The 23358-nt window shown below is 40.8% G+C and overlaps 1 pseudogene; it reads right to left on the reverse strand.

The window, feature by feature from the left end:
- Positions 1-15519: 15519 nt before the first annotated feature.
- On the reverse strand, positions 15520-16066 carry LOC124504285 (60S ribosomal protein L17-like; annotated as a pseudogene).
- Positions 16067-23358: the final 7292 nt, after the last annotated feature.

Genomic DNA, 23358 nt, shown 5'->3' on the forward strand with positions numbered 1-23358 from the left:
CTGAAAAATAGCCAAACAGGGTGCCCAGTCCCTAGTCTCCACAAAAAGCTAAATGTACTGAAGAAAATATTTCAGAATAACCAGGATTCTCTGGCTACTTAATTGTAGCTCCAGCACTAAATGGCATTTGCTTTTCATTTTTCCGTATGTGTTTAGTATTTACAGATGATAGCTCACATTCTGTGATTTTCCTTAAAAAATTGAGTTCGAAATGTAGTGTGATGGTTCAAAGGTAATTGTTTATTCAGATAACAATCAGGGCTTTCAAGCAGACAAGGCCCCTCAGAGATGGCCGAGAAAAATGTTATGCTTAACCTGTGTAGTACTGCTAGAAATAACAGAAATTTCTTGTCGTCTGCCAGCTAGATGCCATTCCTCCACCTCCTCTGGACCCATGTGAGAAACAAACCATCAAACCTCTGCTCCGGCCACCACAATAACAGAAATAATTACCTTTACCTGCGAACACAGTCTAGGTTTTCTTTGGCATTTAAATTTTGTCACGATCAGCCACTTCCTCCCTCTTTTTTTCATACTTTCTCTACCAAGCCCATGCCTCATACATGTGACATGGGTCATCCACATTTCTGTTTTGGCATATTTTTAATGAAAAGTAATCTTAACTACTGTCATGATGTTAAATTTGTTCACAAGGGGCTCCTGGGTGGCTCAGCCGTTAAGCGTCCGACTTCAGCTCAGGTCATGATCTTACGGTTTGTGAGATTGAGCCACACTTCAGGCTCTGTGCTGACAGCTCAGAGCCTGGAGCCTGCTTCAGATTCTGTGTCTCCCTCTCTCCCTCTGCCCCTCCCTTACACTTTCTCTCTCTCTCAAAAATAAATAAACATTAAAATTTTTTAATTTAGATTTGTTCACAAATATGTTTTGATATGCCTCCTTTTAAAAGATGAAGCCCAACTCCCTTCTCCTTGAATGTGGGCTACAACCAGTGACTTTCCGACCAACAGAATAAAATGGCAATGATGGTATATAACTGAGAGACTAGGTCATAAAAGGCACAGCAATTTCCAATCTCCTCCTCATCCTCTTCTTCCTCCTTCTTGTTCCTCTTCTTTCTCTCTTTCATTCTCTGTCTCTCATCACTCACTCTGACAGAGGAGTCCCTGAGGACATGCAAGGCATCCTGTGACGAGACCCACATAACGAGGAATTGAATCTCCTACCAACAACAGTCACGTAAGTGAGCTCAGAATCACATCCTTCAGTCTCATCGGGGTTCAGAGCACTGCAGTCTCATGAGGGACCTGAGCCAGAACCATCCAACCCAACTGCTCCCAAATTTCTGATCACAGAAACTGTGAGACCAAAAAAATGTTTGTTGTTTTAAGCCACTAATTTGGGAAATAACATAATGCATGGGAATAGATAACTAATACAGCTACATTAAGGAAATATTTCGTACAATTAAAATGTCACCAATACCTCATCCTCCTAACATGGTTTCCACCTTTGGATATTATCTTCCAAATGGAAATGCTTTATATACTTGTTATCATAATGCATATACAATCTGATTTCTGTACTTTCTCACGTTTTATCATAAATACTTCCCTTGTTACAATGTCCCCACAGTTAACATTTAAAATGTTTAAATAATATTTTACCATAATTTATTAAACCATTTCCGTATATTGCATGTTTTGGTGGTTTCCAGCTTTTTCCTTCTAGAGCTTTTACTGTGGTGAATATCTTTGAATATATAGCTTCTTGCTTGTGTTGGTTTATTTGGTTAGAATAAACATTCTATATTTGAATTACTGATTAAAGCAGTATAAACAGCTTTGTGGCTTTCATTACATATTGTCGTATTTACTTTTACAAAAAGACATAGCAATTTATCAGCAATGGATAAGTGTATTAGCTATACTACTACCATAATTGTATTGTAATCTTTCAAAGTTTTTCTAGAGGTACAAAATTGCATCTCAAGTTTGCTTACATTTGAATTTCTTTGATCCTAATGTGCTTGTATGCTTTTTTATGTGTTTACTTACTATTTGTTTCCCCTCTTGTGAATTATCTTTTCCTGTACTTCATATTTATTCTAATTTTAATGTACTTTTTCTCATAAATTTGAATGTAAAATTATAGATTAGAAATATTAACCTTTGTAACCTTTAATTAAAATGTTTTTCCAGACCGTTGTCCATTTTTATGAGTTTGTTTTTTCATTAAACAAAAATCCATAAATATATCAATATGTTTATGTGATTTCTTCCATTGCTTTCTATGGCTGCAGAGCTAAGAGAATTCACATTTCTCCTCTGGTATCAACTACTATTTTCTTCTAGTTTCTCTAAAATTTATGGAGAGGTGTTTTGTTTTGTTTGTTTGTTTTCTATTTACCTCAAATCTATCTGGTTTGTTTTGGTGTAGACTTGTAAAATGCAGAACGTTTTTAAAACTGTTCTTCCACTTACTCATTTTTTATCAAAAATAGTTCAGAGTGGGGCGCCTGTGTGGCTCAATTAGTTGAGCAATCAACTCTTGACTTCAGCTCAGATCATGATCCCAGGGTCCTGGGATCAAGCCAGCATCAGGCTCCACACTAGGTGTAGAGCCTGCTTGAGATTCTCTCTCCCTTTGGCCCTCTCTCCTGTGTGTGTGCTCTCTCTCTAAAATAAAAATTAAATAAATAAATAAACATCTATTTAAAAATTAGTTCAGAGTAAGATGGCTTTACATTTTTTATAATATTCCTAGGACTCACTGAAGAGCACGGAGTGTCCCACAAAATAGGTAAGGAGTAACAAACCTGGGACACGTGGTAGATGCCATTGGTTGAGATTTCTTCCTTTTTAATTCATACTGATAGAGGAACAAGTGCGTCTGAAGGACTGGGCCTCGCGCCAGCCCCAGGTGCTGATCATGATTGGCTCAAACCAAATGTTTCCCTTTTCTGATTGTTTTAGGCTTGTGCTTATTTCACCATGTTGACCAATGGGTCAATCCATGGGGGCTTCTACGAATATATTTTCTCACTGAACAAAAAAGGAAAACATCTACAGGAAGAGAGATCCGTCTTGTGCCCTCAAATTTGCCTACTGCCTATCATGCCTGGAACATGGCATGCACCTTCCCACCATGAGGGGGCAAGTCAGAGTACAGACGCTAGAGATGGCAGCGCCAATGGCAAGACTTGTGTCCTAGATGATGTTGCTGAGTCATGGAATTTATCAACGCTAGAATTGCCCACCTAAGAACATGTTCTGTGGGAGAATATATATTCTTCCTATTTTAAGCCACTTTTAGGTGACTTTTCTGTTATTTTCAGCTGAAAGTATCCTAAATGTTAAATCTCTGATATTTTTCCACTTGTGCATTGATTTCTGTCATGCCATTTAGAAATCATGTTACAGGTTTAAGAACCCGATTCCTGAATCATGAAAGAAGTCAAAAGCCAGCACACATTTGGGAGAAGCTGCTCTGTGAACCTTCCTGTTCTCAGGAACATCTCTCCTCTCTGCCCCCAAGAGCTTATGAACAGTTTCTCTCCCATGTTGCAAATGCTTTTGTGGTCAGGGCTCTTTTCTCAGTCACAAGTACAGAACCCTAAGTATTTACAGCCTCCAAGAGGATGAGGTGCAGTGAATGACAAATGCCATGTTCCACTGTCATTAAATGCAAATTTCTCAACACCTTTTTATCTGTAACAATACAGTGAAAACTGAGTACTCTGCTGACAAGATTTTGATAGTACAGCCCTAAACCACCAGGTCCTGCAGATCCTGCCACAGAGGAACAAGGGTTGGACCCATTGACAATCATCTGAATAACAATTGCAAATAAACAACCTGAAGCTAAATGAAAAGTTTGAATAAATCAGACAGTTGGTCTGCACCAGTGGTTTTCACACTGAGCTCCCTAGAGCCCTAGCAATCCTTCAGGGAAGGGTGGGAGACTTTCAGGGAGCAGAGCTCAGTTCCAGCCCTCTCTTCAAATGGCAGGTTCTGCTTTTATCTGTATTACATACATAATGCTCTTGTACAGAATAGTCCATTTAAAGAAAAAGTGCTTTTTTTTTTTTTAAGTTTAAAACACTAGTCAACACTCTTAATGTTTGCATACAGATGTTTGCAGTCAGGCAAGAAAAACAGTCTGATCATTATGGGAGAAAGAAAAGATATTCTATCTTTTTGTTATTTTTCTTTGTCTTCTTACTATTTTTAGTATAATAACTTAATGGAATATTAACATACATGTGTATTCTCCATATGAGAACTGAAAAAGATAAAGCTTTCAGAATCAAATCCTTGCTCTGTATCTGGTCTTGATGTACGTTGGAGGGGGAGATGGACAATAAGTGGGGGAGAGATGAGTTCTCATTATTCTGTTATAATGTAATAACCTGACAGCACAAATTACTGGCACAGTTTTAGCCATATTGGCACACACAGGCTATTTCTATTGATCCCTAAACTTAAAGAGTCCATGACCTCATCCGAAGTATGCTTTTTAATAATTCACTTCGTTTAAGGACCCATTAAAATGTCAGAACTATCATAAAGCTTATAAACACTTAGTTACCTCTAATGTCTTCAAAATAATAATGCATTATTGATGGAACCTTGATTCACAATCACTTTCCTCCCATTTGACAAAGTCAATACAGCACATGCTTTCTCCACATCCCCCCACACCTTCCTCCCTCTTCAGCAACCATGCTTTGTTCCTACATCCCCCATAGTTCTTAAAAATGAGTTCTTTGGGATCCTCTCTCATTCCCAGCCAAGAAGAGTGCCTAATGGGCTGGTTTATTTCAAAGAAGAAAATGGCATAAAGAAATGATGATTAAGTTGCCAGGATAGGCCAACAACCAAATCATGCAAAAGTAAGAGGGAGGTAGACAGTGAGAAATCCGTTGTTAGCTGAAACATTTGCTTCTTTTTGCACATATAAGGCTTTCTTCTGTAGAAATTTCTGGGACAGTATAAGCATGCAAACTTGATTTCAGGTGCCTTTTCAGTGGGATAGGCAAAAAGAATAGTATTCATTTGAGTGTCATTCAAATCAGGAAAGGGAAAAACATTCTCCAAAGCATGCGGATTCTCTCTAAAAATAAGGCTACCAAATAAAGTGGAGGATACCCAGTTAGATTTGAAGTTCAAATAATGAATAATTTGGGGGGAAAGTTTGTCTCAAATATTGCATGGGACATACTTACACTAAAAAAAAATTACCCGTCATTTAAATGAAATTGAAATATGGCTTAGAATCTTATATTTTTATTTGCTAAATCTGGCTACCTTATCTTTTAAAGCAAATCTTAGTGCCTCACCTAACACTAAAAATACTGAGCGTGCTAACTCAATAGTCTCCATTCCAGGCTATGCATTAGAATTATCTGTGGTTTCCCGAGACTACAATTTAGAGCAGCTAAATCAGAGTCCCTGAGTGGGGCCCAGACATTCTGTCAGGCTCCTGAAGGGGGGAGGGGTGGTTCTTATAGACAACCAGGTTACAGAACATCTAAGCCAAAGGATTGTAATGACTCAGTATCAAATCTCAGAAAGGCATGACTGGGGCATATCAGGGACATCCCAGGATCTATCAGCAGGGAAATACAAGTATTTTTAAGGCATATTCAACATTTTAATATAACTTTATATTTGAGAAATTAAAACTACCCAAAAAAACATAAAATACCAAAAAAAATTAAGGATAATGGAAGGATTTAGACTTGGAAGGCTAAAAGAGATAACAAAGCATAGGTCCTGGAACCTGGGCAAGTCAAAGATGAGCAGAGTACCTGCGATAGAGAACAGGAGGCAGGAGGCGGGCAGGAGTTAATGAGGCATCTGGTTGGCTAGACCGAGGTGTCCTCGGCCTAGAGCTCAGGAAGGCAGACAAGAAGAAGTAAGACTTCAGGCCAAAACTCTAGACAGAGTCACCAGCCAGGCACCATCTGATGAACAAGTGATCATGGAATCCTGCCGATCACAGGACTTTTGGGGGCATCAATCCCAGCACATGGCTGACCCAGGGTTCACAGGTGATACAGAGGTGAGCACGTGGCTAGAATAGGGAACAGGGGTGCAGAAAAGGACAACTGGTAAAGTAACTTATGTGAGTGCAGTGCTAGCTGGCCTGCACCTGCAATGATCTGAAAAGAGTTTCGCACTTAGAAGACACAGCATTCAGTTCTGGGGACATTTTTTTAAATATTTTATTTTGAAGTCATCTCTACACCCAACGTGGGGCTTGAGCTCATAACTCCAAGATCAAGAGTCCCATGCTCCAATGACTGAGCCAGTGAGATACCCCAGTCCTGCATACTTTAAGCAAGTTGTTGATGTCTCTCAAACTCAAAACTGTCTTCTAGAAAATGGGGAGACTATAATCTTCTTTGCAGGGATGTATAGGCAGCACTTCAAATCAGGAGATATATCCTATACATATCAGGAGATATGTATAGGCAGCAAGGATGGAATGTGATGGGGACCTTCATTGGAGCCCATCACTTTCCCGACATGGGCCCCTGTCCGGCCACATCCCGGGCCCCCCTTGCTCCTCTTCAAGACTCCTCTGTGTTCTCAACTCAAGAAGGTGACTTGTTTACAGAACAGTGGGGATCCAGTGCCTGTCCCAGCCCCTGGCAGGGTAGATGCTCAATGAATTCTTGACGCTTTAATGGGACTAAGAAATCTCAACAGATGTTCCTCCTTCTAAAACATGTTTGGGTATTCCAAGCACTGCATATTTTCATTTTCTTTTCTACCTACATTTAAGCTTTGTATTTATTAACCGTGTGATTTTGGACAAATGATTTAACCTGTCAAAGCCTCAGTGCACCCATTCTATAAAATAGGAGCATTAGTGTTATCTATTTTACAGATTTGTGGTGAGAGTTAATTAAGACTATGTATGAAAGCCCAGTACCTGACACACTATAAGTACTTAAAAATGTTTAGCTATTACTAGAATGATCACCACTCAATTCAGCCATTGTCCCAGCAAAATTCTTGACTCAGACATATATATTCTATGCCTACCACTAATCCAAATCTCTGAGACTGGTTTGCACTAAATGTTACAGCCCCACAGCAGGGGCTAGACATTCTGAAGCCACCCGTGGCCTCAGGAATCATGAAAAGAAGCCACAAATATCCCCCAGCTCTCACTGACTACACAAAAATAGTTATTCTGCATTTGCTATATCTTCATCTCCACATTCTGTCCTAGGTCTACATTTTACTGCAATTTCCATTCTCCTAATAAAATAACATCATGCCTTTATGGTCTTCTCTACACAAAAACCCTTAAACTACCCCATCCCACCCCCCAGAGGCATGAAAGTAAACCTAAAGCCATATGGCATTGGAATTAAAGTCAGCACATTGTTGCATTGCATAATTCACCATCAGTATGAATGATCTCCCAGTGATATTATGGTGTTAACCCACTCTGGTAGGCAATGGTTCATCATAATTCTAAGTTCTCCTTGCATCCCAGACGGCTGTCTTTCAAATGGAGAGCAGCTGAATTTCACTGCACAGACATGTCATGTTACCAGCACTGCTCCCAGCCCTGCCAACTGCCTCAAAGTTGCCTGATTCAGACCATCCACGGGGTTTCTGGATTTTAGCAAAGTATGTGGTGTGCCTGGGTGGCTTAGTTGGTAAAGCATCCAACTTAGCTCAGGTCATAATCTCATGGTTCCTGGGTTCGAGTCCCACATCAAACTCTGTGCTGACAGCTTAGAGCTTGGAGCCTGGAGGCTGCTTCAGATTCTGTGTCCCCCTCTCTTTCGGCCCCTCTCCAGCTCTCACTCTGTCTCTCTCTCTTTCTCTCTCTCAAAATAAATAAATAAATAAATAAGAATGCTACAACTGCATATGTGCAAGACCTCATGATAACTTATGGAGGTAATCAATTCCATCCATCATTAAGGATGTCTGACCTTGTCACTCAAATTATACTAGAGAATTTTGATTCAAGGGCCCAACTTCCTAATTTGTTAATTGCAAGTTTGAAGATGGTGAATTGGATTCACAAGAGATTGTGGAATTTCCTTCACTTCATGAGGAGGATGTGAATTTCCCTTCCTTTCAAGGAGGCAACTTGGTACTGAACATACATGTCAACATATAGTCAACACCTACCTAGGCAACCTTTATATGTATGTAAAATACACCACATATGTAAGCATACAGACATGTGCTTGTCACCTTGGTGTCCCAATCTTGCAGTCTATCTTAATCTTGAAGTACAATGACTCAAACAACCATCCAATAGAGAAAGAGAAAAGCAGCCCCTGACAGCCAGGCCTGGGGGTTCTCCTGCCGAACATAAACAATTTCACGGAGCAACAATGAGGCCACTCTATGGTCATGATGGATCAAGACAAAAACAAGACCACTCATAAGTGTGAACACAGATAAAACATGAACGTTGCCCAACCCACCCCTCCCCCCACCCCAGGTAATATGTGTAGCTGCTGCTTCTTAGCCAGTTACACCTTCGGCCTCACTCTGGTCTGCCCTCTCTATAGTTACAATGGCTAAGAAACCCATCACAGAATCACCCATCTCCTGACAGCATCCAGTCATAGTAGAGCCCCACTCTCTCAAGCCCTCCCTCCAAATCCCCCACATGAGCCCAAATCCTGTAAGCACTTCCCGAATGCCCTCTCACTGCAATGCCACATGGTTCAACACCTGATAGCCTCAACTTGTTCAACCATGTGTGTGTTCCTAGTGGTCTTTAGCTAGAAGACACTGACACCACAAAATTATCGGTACTTATCCTTCCTGTTTTTTCAAAGGTCACATCCTCCTGGTGTATTTGAAGGAGGAGGTTTATCTAACATCCATGCACACCTCAATCTTACTTCATAGTTGTTCATGAATCCCACCCAGCAGTCTTAGCCCCCCTGTGGAATTCTGCAACCACCACCTTCTACTCCCTTTATGAAGAATACCATAAACACAAGACAGCAAGCAAAGTGAGTATCTGTGTAAGGATTTGTAAGTACTAGAGCTCAGCATTGAACATGGAATGTAAAACTGACTGATGAACACCCATATATATAAGTTTCTTGGGTATTCCCTTCACACCTCTCACTGCCACCCTCCTCCTGCCCACCACCTCTTTTTTTTTTTTTAATCATTATAAATTAGTGTCTTTTTTTTTGTTTGTTTGCTTTTGTTTTCTTTTATTTATTTTTTTAATTTACATCCAATTTTGTTAGCATATAGTGCAATAATGATTTCCGAAGTAGAATCCAATGGTTCATCCCCTATGTATAATACCCAGTGCTCATCCCAACAAGTGTCTTCCTTAATGACCCTTACTCATTTAGCCCATCCCCCCACCCCAACCCCTCTGGCAACCCTCAGTTTGTTCTCTATATTTAAGAATCTCTTATGTTTTGGGGCGCCTGGGTGGCGCAGTCGGTTAAGCGTCCGACTTCAGCCAGGTCACAATCTCGCGGTCCGGGAGTTCGAGCCCCGCGTCGGGCTCTGGGCTGATGGCTCAGAGCCTGGAGCCTGTTTCCGATTCTGTGTCTCCCTCTCTCTCTGCCCCTCCCCCGTTCATGCTCTGTCTCTCTCTGTCCCAAAAATAAATAAACGTTGAAAAAAAAATTAAAAAAAAAAGAATCTCTTATGTTTTGTCCCCTCCCTGTTTTTATATTATTTTTCCATCCCTTCCCTTATGTTCATCTGTTTCGTATCTTAAATTCCACATATGAGTGAAGTCATATACTTGTCATTCTCTGACTGACTTATTTCGCGTAGCATAACACCCTCTGGCTCTAACCACATTGTTGCAAGTGTCAAGATTTCATTCTTTTTGCTTGCCAAGTAATACTCCATTGTGTATATATATATATACCACATTTCTTTATCCATTCATCCATCGATGGACATTTGGGCTCTTTCCATACTTTGGCTATTGTTGATAGTGCTGCTGTAAACATTGGGCAACAATAGATATTGTTGTTGTAGTTAGTGTTAGATATTGTATTGTAGTTAGTGTTAGCCATTCTGGCAGGTGTGAGGTGTTATCGCATTGTGGTTTTGACTTGTATTTCCCTGATGATGAGGGATTTTGAACATTTTTTCATGTGTCTGTTAGCCATCTGGATGTCTTCATTGGAAAAGTGTCATTTCATGTCTTTTGCCCATTTCTTCACTGGATTATCTGTTTTTTGGGTTCGAGTTTGATAAGTTCTTTACAGATTTTGGATACTCTTTTTTTATTTTTTTAAGTCTTTTTTATTTTTATTTTTGAGAGAGAGAGAGAGAGAGGGAGAAACAGAGCATGAGCGGGGGAGGGGCAGAGAGAGGGAGACACAGAATCCGAAGCAGGCTCCAGACTCTAAGCTGTCAGCACAGAACCCTACGCGGGGCTCAAACTCACAAACCATGAGCTCGTGGCCTGAGTGGAAGTCAGAGGCTTAACCAACTGAGCTACCTAGGTGCCCCTTGGATACTAACCCTTTATCTGTTATGTCATTTGTAAATGTCTTCTCCCATTCTGTCGGTTGCCTTTTAGTTTTGCTGATTGTTTCCTTCGCTGTGCAGAAGGTTTGATTTTGGTGAGGTCCCAATAGTTCATGTTTGCTTTTGTTTCTCTTGCCTCCAGAGACGTGTTGAGTAAGAAGTTGTTGTGACCGAGTTCAAAGAGATTTTTGCTTGCTTTCTTCTCTAGGGTTTTGATGACTTCCTGTCTTATGTTTAGGTCTTTCATCCATTTTGAGTTATTTGTTGTATGGTGTAAAAAAGTGGTCCAGGTTCATTTTTCTGCATGTCGCTGTCCAGTTTTCCCAACACCACTTGCTGAAGAGACTGTCTTTATTCCATTGGATATACTTTCCTGTTTTGTCAAAGATTAGTTGGCCATATGTTTGTGGGTCCATTTCTGGATTCTCTATTCTGTTTCATTGATCTGAGTGTCTGTTTTTGTGCCAGTACCATAGCGTCTTGATGATTACAGCTTTGTAATATATCTTGAAGTCCTGGATTGTGATGCCTCCAGCTTTGGTTTTCTTTTTCAGGACTGCTTTGGCTATTCGGGGTCTTTTCTGGCTCCATACAAATTTTAGGAATGTTTGTTCCAGCTCTGTGAATAATGTTGGTGTTATTTTGGTAGGGATTGCATTGAATATGTAGATTGCTTCGGGTAGTATCGACATTTTAACAATATTTGTTCTTCCAATCCATAAGCATGGAATATTTTTCCATTTTTTTGTGTCTTCTTCAATTTCTTTTATAAGCTTTCTATAGTTTCCAGTGTATAGATTTTTTCACCTCTTTGGTTAGGTTTATTCCTAAGTATCTTATGGTTTCTGGTGCAGCCCACCACCTCTTAAAGAATTTCTCCCTGGGTTCTCCTTGCTCCCCTCTCTCCATGGTACCAGCTTTGTTTACGTGTTTTCTATCCTTCCATCCAGCTGTCCTTCTGTTCTCTGTACCCCCAAACCTCACTCTCCAGCCACCTCTCCCATATTCCCCTCTTGGGTATTTGCAGGGACTGCAAACCCTGGGCTCAACCACAGAAAAGGAGTAGGATCATGATAGTGGTGGTGGTAACTCCATTATGCACATCAGTTTTCTGTCTCAATGCCCTACACTGAGCAGCCCATGTCACAGTTGAGATAGAGTTCGGGGGAGGGTAAACAGGAGAATCACAAAATTCCCTAATTCTACTGAAGGGGTGGCTTTCAAATTTTCTTGGTTAAGAATCTCAATAAAAAATACATTTACATTGCAAACCCAGTATACACACACATACAAACATGATAGGTAGATGATAGTTAAATACACAGAGATATTATAATCTCGTTAAAATGCTCTCTGAGACTTCCTTTTTGTCTTTCAGTTCATTTTTTAATGAAAAACTTCTACTTGGCTGCAACTTGTTACATCAGTTTCACCACCCACTAAGGGATCTTACTGTAGCTTGCACTCCTAAAGCAACCAACATCTGAAAATGACAAAATTTTCTCCTCACCGCAGGAAAAGAGATACATCTTCCACTGACGCACGCACACACACGCCCACCTGAGGCATCATCTTGCCCCCAACACAGGTTCCTGAGCCAGAGAGAAAAAAAAAAATCAATGACTCTCCTTCATTCTGGGTTTTATAGGCAGCATGAACTCACTTGACCATAGTGAGGCTCAAAATAGAGCATCAGTTCCCATGGTGACCAGTGCCTGTGAAGGAGCTCCTTTCAGGTGGAGGGACTAGTAGCTCAGCCAGAGTGGAGCAAGCAAGCCAAGGACCAGATCAGAGGCAACTCAGAATGTGACAGACTACAGTGGCTTTTGGGGACAGAAGCCAGAATCCAATGGCCCAAGATGTACATAGAAATGCAGGATAAAGAATACAGTTGGACAATTGAATAATGAGACCACAGTCACAAGTAGGGCACCCGAGGGAGTCAGTGTCTACATAGAAGGGAAAGGTGGTTGATGCCAAATACAGAGGGAACCAGGGCGTCAGGAACTGAGACCGGCTGGGGAGCAAGGGTAGGAACAAGTGCTCCAGAGGGAAATGGATGCAGCTCCATTAGAATTGCAATTTATTTGAATTTGAGATAGCATCCCATTTTGGCTAGCTACTTTTCAGCACCTTTACTCCTAGGACATACATCTTCTCAAACAGGGGTGTTTGAGGTGTGCATTCATTATCCCTCCCTGAAGTTAAATTTATTTTCCCTGATTTTTAAGCTCAAGACAGCCTTGTTGGTATGTTTACACCGTGGTGTTTATTTTCAGAGGTAGAGTTGCAATAAATGAAAAATATTTTCCCTTCTAGTAGAACGGGAAATATTACACTTAGATATTTATAAGTATGACTGGTTATTTTTTAAAACATGAAAGTCAAAAATACTATAATTATTATACATTGCTGGCAATAATTTTCTGAGTGTGTCTAGTATAAAGACTGAAAGTAATATTCATGACATGAACTGTACTTCAAACTGAATATAGAATAAAAATGGATTTAAATAACCAGAGAGAACTGCATATCTAAGTAGTATATGCAAAGCAGTTTAACTCTTTTATGCTAGAGTTACAGTGATGGGAAATCACCATAATAAAAGTAATAAGCTACTATTTTTTCAGTACCTATTTTATTCCAAATACTATGATAGTTGTTTTATGTGCATTCTCTTATTTAATAGTCACAATAACCACAAGAAGTAGATACCATTAACCCTACCGTCTAGATGAGGCAATGGAAACGCAGAAAGATCAAGTTATCTACCCAAGGTTACACAGCTAGTAAGTGGCCAAATAGGAATGGGACCTATATCGCCTGGCACAAGTCTATGTTTTGTGTTCCTCCCTGTCTCCTTCATCTCAGTCTTTAGAGGGATGGCATGCAGGTGCTTACTCTGGGTACAAGGTTTTGCCTGATCAAATGCCATCATCTTTGGAAACTGTCAGAAAATTATTCTAGAGAATTATGTTCCATCACCAAAAGTAACCAGACCATATACTCACTCATGCAGAATGGAAACTAAACTCATATGGCCTTCAGAGGGTTTCTTTTCAGAGAGCTGCTGAGGAGCAGGAGCATTCCCCACTACGGCAATATCTGGGGAGCCCAGTTAAGCCTGTGGGTTCAGAGGCTTTGGATATTTCCCCTAGCAGACTGCATGCTCCATGGAGACCACTGTATGTAGCATAGAATGGGCCACACATTGGGGACACTTAATCCTGATTACCTATTTAGGGTCTCTCCCAGAAGAACACTTCAGAACGGTTATGCTCTACAATGACTCACCCCATTTACCCCCAGTGCTTCATTCCCATAACCTCCTCCTCCTGATCTCCCTTCCAGACACCCTTAGAACTGAAAGCATCTCCAGTGCTCTTCCCTAGAAGCACTTTTCTGCATTCAAGTGAGTAAGTGCATCAAGACATGTCTGAGTCTCGTTATGTTCTTCCTTCACTGAGGACAGAAGGTAGCTAATGACGGTTCTCTTCCATCACATCCTGCACAGGCTCCTCAGCAGCAACCAGGAATTCCTGGATAAAGAAGCACAAAAGATACCTAAAATGGGCCAGAAAAGTATTGCATTATTTGATCAAGGAGACACTTTATTTTAATAATGAACTCCAATTTTAATGAGCTAGTAATTCATGTGTTTCCTTGGATTTGGAACCTACGTACATTTTTTAATGAACACTTTGCCTCTTTCAGAAGTAGCCTTCTCTATTTTTTGCCATAATTATGTGATATGTGATCTAATCATGATTTCTTATATGAGTGGTGAGAGCATAAAACTTTAATGGGGGGGGGAGGGGAGAAACAAAGTAGAGACCAACCTTCTAAATGTAACATAAATGGAACAATACACAGCCATGAAGGGAAATTTGATGATACAATAATTTTTATTAACTTGATATGCTGACTGAGAAAAGAAATAGCATGCATTTTTTAAAAGTGACTTTTACAGAAGAATAATTTGTTTGCATAAAATATGATTACTTACCCTCATAAATGTTTATTTGAATATATTGCACTGTAACCAAAGCCAACTGCATCAGCCACAGCAGGGAAACCCAATTCTGAATTGCAAAACAAACCAAAGGTGTGACTAGGTGCGCATCAGCATCCCATGCTGACTGGAGGAAATTTTGGCACTTAAAATTCTGCTGATTTTCCAGGATGAGGGGCTCTCATGAGACCAAATCCTTTAGAAATGGTGGGGTTGGGAGGGAACTACAACTCAGACTGGGGCCTACCCCTTCCAAAAAGAACAACACCTAGAAGAGGCTGGTCAGCACCTTTCTTAGGTTCACCTGAGTTTCCAACCCACTGTCCACAGTAGAATCTCAACTGGCAACGAGCTGTAGACACTATTTTTATATGTGTACATTCAAATAAGTGTCGGATTTAGAAAAAAGGTTACATGGGCTGTGCTCTCCAACTGACCAGTCTTCACCATTTCCATTCTTCTTCGACTTCAACCTCCATTCATTTACCTCTTCAGCCCCGTGAGCCCTGGGATTCCTGACCTACACATCCTGCTATCACTAAGCTGAAAACTGGAAGCTCTTCAGGGACACAAGCTCAGATTGTCTCCATCTAGAGGGGAGTGCAGAAAGGTGGGGGAAGAGAACTCATCCTTGACAAATGCTTTTACACTCATTTTCTCACCTGAGGCTGCCCAACACATCACAGCAAGTCAATGGTAGAGGAAGCCCTAAGACTTAGTATCCCCATTTCCTAGGGCCCAGATCTTCCAAAGATCCTAAAGCTATCTCCGCTCCTAACAAATTTCATATTCTATAATCATTTACTGATGAAGGATGCAAGAGATTACTAAGGAATGTCATGGAGGAAGTGCAGAAAGATAGGCAAGTTTTCATGGGTCAGACCCATTGAAATCAGGCAACTTAAAAAAAAGATTGTTCTTACAGTGAAGATTCTCCATAATTGGACAACTTCTTTATGTGGTGTCATCAAGGAAAATCTCTTTAATGTTGTGATTTCTTTCTCTGATTTTACTTTTATTTGCATTTATTTTATACAGTATTTACTCCCAGGCCCTAAGTTGTTGTTTCTTCAGTTTCTTCTGGGGTATTTTTTCTTCTGTGCAGCTTCCTCTTCTGGATTAGGAACAATCTGCTCTTTTCCAGTAAGGATCATCTCCATGTGACAGGGAGAGCTCATGTATGTGTTAATCCAGCCATGAGCCCTGAAAGTTCTATTCCACATCTTAGGGGCTTTGTTCACCTGGATATGCTTCACCAGAGAATCTATATCTAAACCCAGAAGTTCAGCATTACTCTCTGCATTTTTTAGCATGTGCAATAAAAATTCAGCACTCTTTTTGGGCCACCGACCCTGTGTCCAGCCCCACTGTTTGGCCTGGGCACACCTACAAAGTCCACCCTTGTAGTGATGGAATGACACACATCACTTCTGCAAAATGACATCCTTCAAATAGTTGGTGGCTTTTCAGATATGCCACCAATGTGACCTGGGTAGTTGCACATGTGTTCTTAAAGTAAGCATGAAGATTTGAAACTTGATCTGCATGATTTTGTAGGGTTTTCTGGATCAAGTGAATAGCAAACCATTTTCAGAGATCACCTCAGACTGTTTAAGGGTAGAAGTGATTTTTGTTTTCAAGTAAACAGGAAAGCGTGATTTCTGATGTCACCTTGTTACTTCTACTGTTGAACCTTGTCATACTGAAAACAACATAAAACAGGGACAGGACAAAGCATGGAAATGAAAAGGTAGAAACATTGAAACTCCTAATGTGCCAAGCACTGGGCTTGGTGAGTTACGTGCCATGACATGGGATCTTCATCACTCTTCACTTTAGAAATCTAGAAGCAGAAGTTAAGTTGGCCAAGGTCACAGAGCAAGTAATGAAGTAGATGGCCCATGCTGGATCTCTCAGAACTGCTGGCCAATTACCATTTAGATTCACAGCTTCATTTTTTTTTTTTTTTGGATTATACTACATGGATTCGGATTATGTTGTATAAGGCTGGAATTAAAACACAACATATTTACTGTGACATTTTCATTTACCCAGGCAATTTCTGTTTCTCCTTCACATACCTAGGCAGGGCCTTAGTTAGTGGTCCACAGTTCAGTGAATAGCCACAATTTCAAATCTGACTCCCAAAGCCATTTCTTTATAATGCAATTGCAGAAAACAGAAGGGGCAGATGTCAGTAGTAATGCCACTGCATAGAGACAATTTCTGGAAATGTAGCCTGAAAGAGGATTTGTTCTAACTGCTGATGACTGTCTCAGTTCTTTTATTGCTTTTGGCTATAGAGGAACTGAAGACCAGCAAAAAATTCCGGCCTCCTCTCACAGAGAGCTCTTCACCCAGGGGTTCATGGCTCCATCCAGTGCACGAGCAAACAGCCCTGATAGAAGGGCCGATAACTGCATTTCCAGACACTGTGTTATGACTGTGTCCACCATAGGAAGTTAGTTTTGTCTTTTTAAAAAATCATCATGAAGGTATCCTCATAGCATGAAGCCTGAGAAAGAGTGGTAAATACCTCATACAGTGTGTCAAGAGTAAAGTTAACGACAAAATTGCAAATATTTTATTTCCACATTATTTCCCTAAGCCCCCTTGTTGTCCAGACCTTTCCGTCCTTTTAAACCACAGGTAGCTTCCGGCGAAGCTTAAGACAGATGGCAATGTAGAGTTCCTGGCAACCGAGATAAATGTGCGTAATATCAAGCACCTACCTTACAGCTTCAGAGGATCACAACACACCAGCTCCTTCCCGAGGCTTCAGGAAGGGTCGCTTGCTAAAATAATTTTCTGGTTAACAAGAAATCTATGCAGCATTTCATGCCCTGCTTGTTTCAGAAGCCCCCTCTGAGGGATCCACGCTATGCATTTTAATTTAGGTTTACACGTTTTGTTTTTTAATAGCATGAACTATGCATAACAACACATTTCACAATATGAAATGAAAAGCCCTTGATACAGTTCATCCACTGGAAGGTTTTAAGTCTAAATCCAGAACAAATAAAGCAAAATAAACACAGCAGGACTCCAACTTTCCTCTTCTCACGTTTGGTAATTTGTTTGGGCATGGAATGAGGGGAGATTTGGGGCATGGAAGAAGTGGAGGAAGCAGGGAATCAACAACTGTGCGTGACCTGCTAAGGAATCCTTATTCTCATCTGGAGCCAAAGACCTTTTATTGAACATCACAGTATGCAAGATGCTGTCCTGAATCCCTCTTGGTCATTTTGCCATATTTGCTGGAAATCAATCCTTTTGCAATCAGCTCAGATTTGAGAGGCTTTTTACCATTGCAGCATGTAAATGGGGATTTCAGATGCATTTGAAAACACAGTAGGAGGGCTAATTTGGAGATAATAGACATTTTCTATTTGTTTGTGTTCAAATCCACAAGTTTGTATAGAGCTCCAGGAACTTGTTGGTTAACAGAGATTTTCTAACAAAAGCTCTATCCAGAACCTTGCAGTGGCCTCCAAGTATGCATTGATCCCAGTGTCTGACCCATGAGGAGAAAGGTACAGAGCGCTTACTTGATTCACCCAGTCACACAGGGTGTGAGTGGCCACTTTCAAACATGTTTTCAAAACCTGTGCTCCATATTGACATCTGATTCCCAACGTCCATCCTAAAGACCCTGAAGAAGTGGGAAGCACTGAAGATGCTGAGTGGTTCTAGGAAGTGGCCCCCTGCCCCTCCTGCTCTTAACTGGTAGAATTTGCAGCATCAGTGTCCTCTGGCAGGCTGATCCATTTCTCCCAGGGCTTAGAGGAGTTTGACTAGTGGATGTGGACAACTGAAACCTCTTTAGAGAACATTTTGCATTTAGACGAGCCATGAACATAAAGTTGCTTCAATCAACAAGCATGGGAAAAAAACAAGATCTAGAATTCAACTCTTAGTTTCTTTTCCTTTGTGATATTCATACAAATATTCTTCCTGGCCTCTGAGGTCATCTGCAATAGGAAAATCCTTGTCATTTCTCCCCATTACATTAGTCTAAAAGCTAAACAGTTTCAAATGAGGCTGCAAAGATGCCTTACCTTCTTTCTATCTTCTAAGCCTAGTCATCCTTCAAGATCCAACCCCAGTGAGTCTTCCCCAACCACTCATGGCTCAGGCTGATTTACCATGGATATTAGCTTCAGGGTCCTATACCGTTCAGGTCTCCCCCAACCTGGTTTCTGTAAAAACTGAGAATTAAAACAGACAAAATATCAACTTTATTACCAAGTGGTTTTGTTAGACTAACCTCTACATTTGTTTAGGCAGACTTGCTCCCATAGGGCAAGGGATAGATAGGTGTCCAGGAGAAACATACACTTTGCAAGAGAAGGATTGAAGAGAGCCCATGCCCTATGTGGACAAGCTAGCTCTCAAGAGGAGGAAGGATGGAACTATCTAGAGCATGTTTCACCAATCATGTAGGTGACTCCTACCCTCCATGGGGGTGGAGTGAATAAAAGGGAAAGAACAGTTTGACATGTGCTTAGGAAAATTCCTCCTTGAAGAAGCCGGTGGGGGGGGGGGGTGGGCAGGGAAATGTGTTCTCCTTTGGCATATAATCCTGTATTAAATTTCCCCACACATATTAGTTTTGCCCCTTTATCTGGATTTTTAAGCTTCTTCAGGAGATCCATTTCTTACATGTCTCATATGCCTCACAGAAGCAAACACAATGGTAGGTGAATAATGGGTATGTAACAAATATCTGTCTTTAAAATGATTGATAAGAGCAAGGATTGTGCAAAGTTAACTGTTCACATTTGTGAAAAACAACTAAACCTTAGAAATTCAAATTTGTTTCATCAATAGGTTAACCAGTTTGGACCTCGGTCCCAGGTCAAATCCTCATATCCAAAAATCCTGACCTAAAGTCACACAGCCTTATACTCTATTGTTAAAAAAAAAAATGTTCTATTTCATTACTCAGAACACATTATCAACCAAAGACCTTAAGCATAATTTGGCAGAAGTTCATTCTTCACAAACTCAGAACCTAAATTTCGATTGTCCCTTAATGAAACATCTACGGAAAATATTGCAAAGTTTGGTTGAAAGAAAAAGAGAAATACATACAAGTTGCAAGAAATAGAGCTGGGAACTACCACTTAAGGTGCAAACACAGGTAGCATATACTTAAATTCCTCCCAATTTGTTGATGAAAATCTTACAGTTATGCCATAGTAAGAAAGAAGAAAATTTATACTCTGAAGAAATGCCCTATCAGCACACAGAGTAAACTGTGGGTGTAAAATTCCTAGTGTTTACATACCATCTGCCTCCATATGAAAAATGCAGTTACAGGCATATGTGAAAGCATAACAAATGAATGAAATTCAAAACTAGAATGTCCTGAAAGTCAAGCTCTAAAAGTTCTCCCAAATGAGAGCTGTTGAGATGATACCTTCCTTCTGAACAAACAGATTGCAAGAGCATTAGTGAAGTGGTTACATATATATCAGTCAGGGTCCTCTCTCTGGAAGAGGTAACTTATTTTTTTTAACATTTATTCATTTTTGAGAGACAGAGAGAGAGCGTGAGTGAGGGTGGGGCAGAGAGAGGGAGACACAGAATCTGAAGCAGGCTCCAGGATCTGAGCTGTCAGCACAGAGCCCAACGCAGGGCTCGAACTCACGAACCATGAGATCATGACCTAAGCCAAAGTCAGTTGTTTAACCAACTGAGCCACCCAGGTGCCCCTGGAAGAGGTAATTTTTTTTTAAAAAAATTTTTTTTTTTTCAACGTTTATTTATTTTTGGGGGGACAGAGAGAGACAGAGCATGAACAGGGGAGGGGCAGAGAGAGAGGGAGACACAGAATCGGAAACAGGCTCCAGGCTCTGAGCCATCAGCCCAGAGCCCGACGCGGGGCTCGAACTCACGGGCCGCGAGATCGTGACCTGGCTGAAGTCGGACGCTTAACCGACTGCGCCACCCAGGCGCCCCTGGAAGAGGTAATTTTTAAGTATCACTAAAGAAAAACAAAAAACAAAAACAAATGCAGCCTGGAGACAAATGCATGCATTGATCCATACCTGAGCAAGAAACTATCTTCTGTAAAGGAAGATCTGCAACTCTTAACCATCATCAACCAGAGATAATTGATAGAAACACTTATAAAGATAAACCACTTTATATCAATGATGTTGGTGGGTTCTGTCACCTCTAGAGATGCTTCTGAGGAACACCCTGGGAAAGCAGCCTTCCTAGGCAGACATTAACTACCAAGTGCTCACTAGCAAGTCAGCCTTAAATGGTGATGAAGTAGAAGCTATAGAAATACCACCATGAACTGGCTCCAAGAAAGTTCACCAAAACCTACCCAAACTTCCCCAGTTGCTTTCTAAACCATTTTAAAAAAATTATTCCTGTGACTTAATGAATTCATGTAGCTATTTCATTGAATAGACATTTATATAGTCCTTATTATGTGTCAAGCAGGGTTTTAGCGGCATTACTTCTCTTGCCAAGCCTATGAGGTGATAATACTTGAGGATATTGGGCACAGAGAGACTAAGTAACTTGCCTGACACCACACAACTCCTAAATGAATTGAATGCAAATGGTTCCGGCTCTTGAGTCCATGCTGCTCATCATAAGTGTGAATAACGGAGTAACCCTCTTTGGTCATGATCATCATGGATAGGCCCTCATTACCTCTCCCTGCAACTACCAATATAAAAGGTTTGTGTTTGTATATATATGGCCAAGAACAGATTATATGGACAATCTAACATTAACGTCTATGCTGTTAGCATTTCGAACATCTTAGAATATATTACAGTCCATTCTCCAAGTAACTTAGACATAAAGGTATAAGACAATAGTTCTCAAACTGTACTAAGAATCAGAATCCCCTGGAAAACTTGCTAAAACTCAAATTGCTGGGCCCCTTTGCCAAAGTTTCTGACTGAGCAGGTCCCAAGAATTTTTTCTAATGCCTCCCAGGTATTGGTCCTGCTGCTGAAGGGAACCTGGATTGGTCTGCTAGAGCTGCCATAAGAGAACCCCAATGACTGGGCAGCTTACACAACAGAAAATTCTTTTTCTCATAGTTCTGGAAGTTGGAGCTCAAGATCAAGATGTTGGCAGGTTTGGTTTCTCCTGAGGCCTCTCTCTTTGGCTTGTAGATGGCCACCTTCTTGCTGTGTCTTCACATGACCTTTCCTCTGTGTTCATCCCTAGTGTCTCTCCCCTTTTTATAAGGACAGCAGTCATATTGTATTAGAGCCCCACTAGGGGCCCAAGTTTAACTCTATCACCTCTTTGAAGGTCCCATCTCCAATGCAGTCACATGGATTAGGGCTACCCATACGATTTCATTTAATCATACCTCTTTAAAAACTCTATCTCCAAATATAGTTACATTCTGAGGGACTAGCCACTGGGACTAAAATATATGAATTAGGAGGGTACACAAGTCAGCCCATAATAGTGCCATATTTTGAGACCACTGGTCAAGAGAATGCAACAAGTACAATGCAAAGGGCATGCCTTGGCCAGGAACCCCATGAGGACCATCATCCATGCATGCCAATGAATTAAACATGTTCATTTGAATCTGTTTTTACTGATGAACCTCACTTCTGCCTCTCACTCCAAGCCCTGATGTGCTGACCAGAGAAGGGCTCTCTGACTTTCATCAGCTCTCTCAGATCTGAGATCTTGCAGATGCCTTCAGATGTTGACAATTATCCTTTCTCTACCCTTTCTCTAAACCTTGGGGTTCACATCTATAAAGCCAAGAAAACCAATGTCTACATGAATTTACTCATGCAATCCAAAAATCAAGTCATGGTAGATAAAAATAAGATTGCTCCCTAAGACATAAACTAGAATTATAAATTAAAAAGCAGATCCAGGTGTCAGCATATGTAAGTCACCTTAAAGACAAAAATGGCTCCCTGTCTTAATCTTTTTGGGCTGCTATAACAAAAATGCCACAAATTGGGTATCTTGTAAACAACAGAAATTTCTTTCTCACAGTTTTGGAGGTTGGGAAGTCCAAGATCAAGATGCCAGCAGATTTAATGTCTGTTAAGGGCCCACTTCTTCACAGACAGCTGCCTTCTCCTGTGCTTTCACAAGATAGAAGGGACAAGAGACCTCTCTGGTGACTCTTCTGTAAGGGTGCTAACCCCATTCATGAGGGCTCCACCTGTGAATCTGGGGAGTTTATATCCATTCAGACCAAAGCATTCCCAGACATACAAGACTTGATTTTGATCAGATTGAAGCTGTTCAGACACATAAGACACAGTGAGTCTGAAAGAAGGTAAATTAGCCTTACAAACATAGGCGAGAGAGGACTCCCAGCAGCCACTAGTGATGAGCTCATTTGGGCAGCATCCAGAGACCAGTGAAGTACTTGGTCAGTCCAACCTAAATAACAATGCACCTGATGTATGTGTCTTTTTTCTGCAAACATACGGACAGGACATGCCAACAGAGCTGATGACATGAAATATTTGAGTCATATTAAGTCTCCTAGCCTTGCTTCCATGCTCACCAAGCAGCCTTCTGATAATTTGGCTTCTAACACACATAACGTGTCTCCAGGGAAAGCATGCCCGGTCAGGCCAACCAGGAATTTCTAGTGCCAGTAAATTATTATGCTGGCATTCTAGCTTTAAATATCAGCCTGTTGAGAGCTTTTTTCATATAAGGAATCTCCTCTAAGTCCAGTTAACTCAGAAATACCAATAAGATCTCAGTTTCTGAGCCAGACCCTGATCCCCCCAGGTGTATGCCATCATGTGAAGCCTCCTAGTGATCAGTCACCCAATTATGCAGCACCCTGAATGAATGACCCTGAGAAGATAACTAACGTACTTTGTGGTTGAGCAATAGGTTCACACTTAA

The sequence above is a fragment of the Lynx rufus genome, unplaced genomic scaffold (assembly GCF_022079265.1).
Source record: "Lynx rufus isolate CCGP_SWC_20201006 ecotype Redwood Valley unplaced genomic scaffold, mLynRuf1.p SCAF_8, whole genome shotgun sequence".
Taxonomy (NCBI): Eukaryota; Metazoa; Chordata; class Mammalia; order Carnivora; family Felidae; genus Lynx; species Lynx rufus.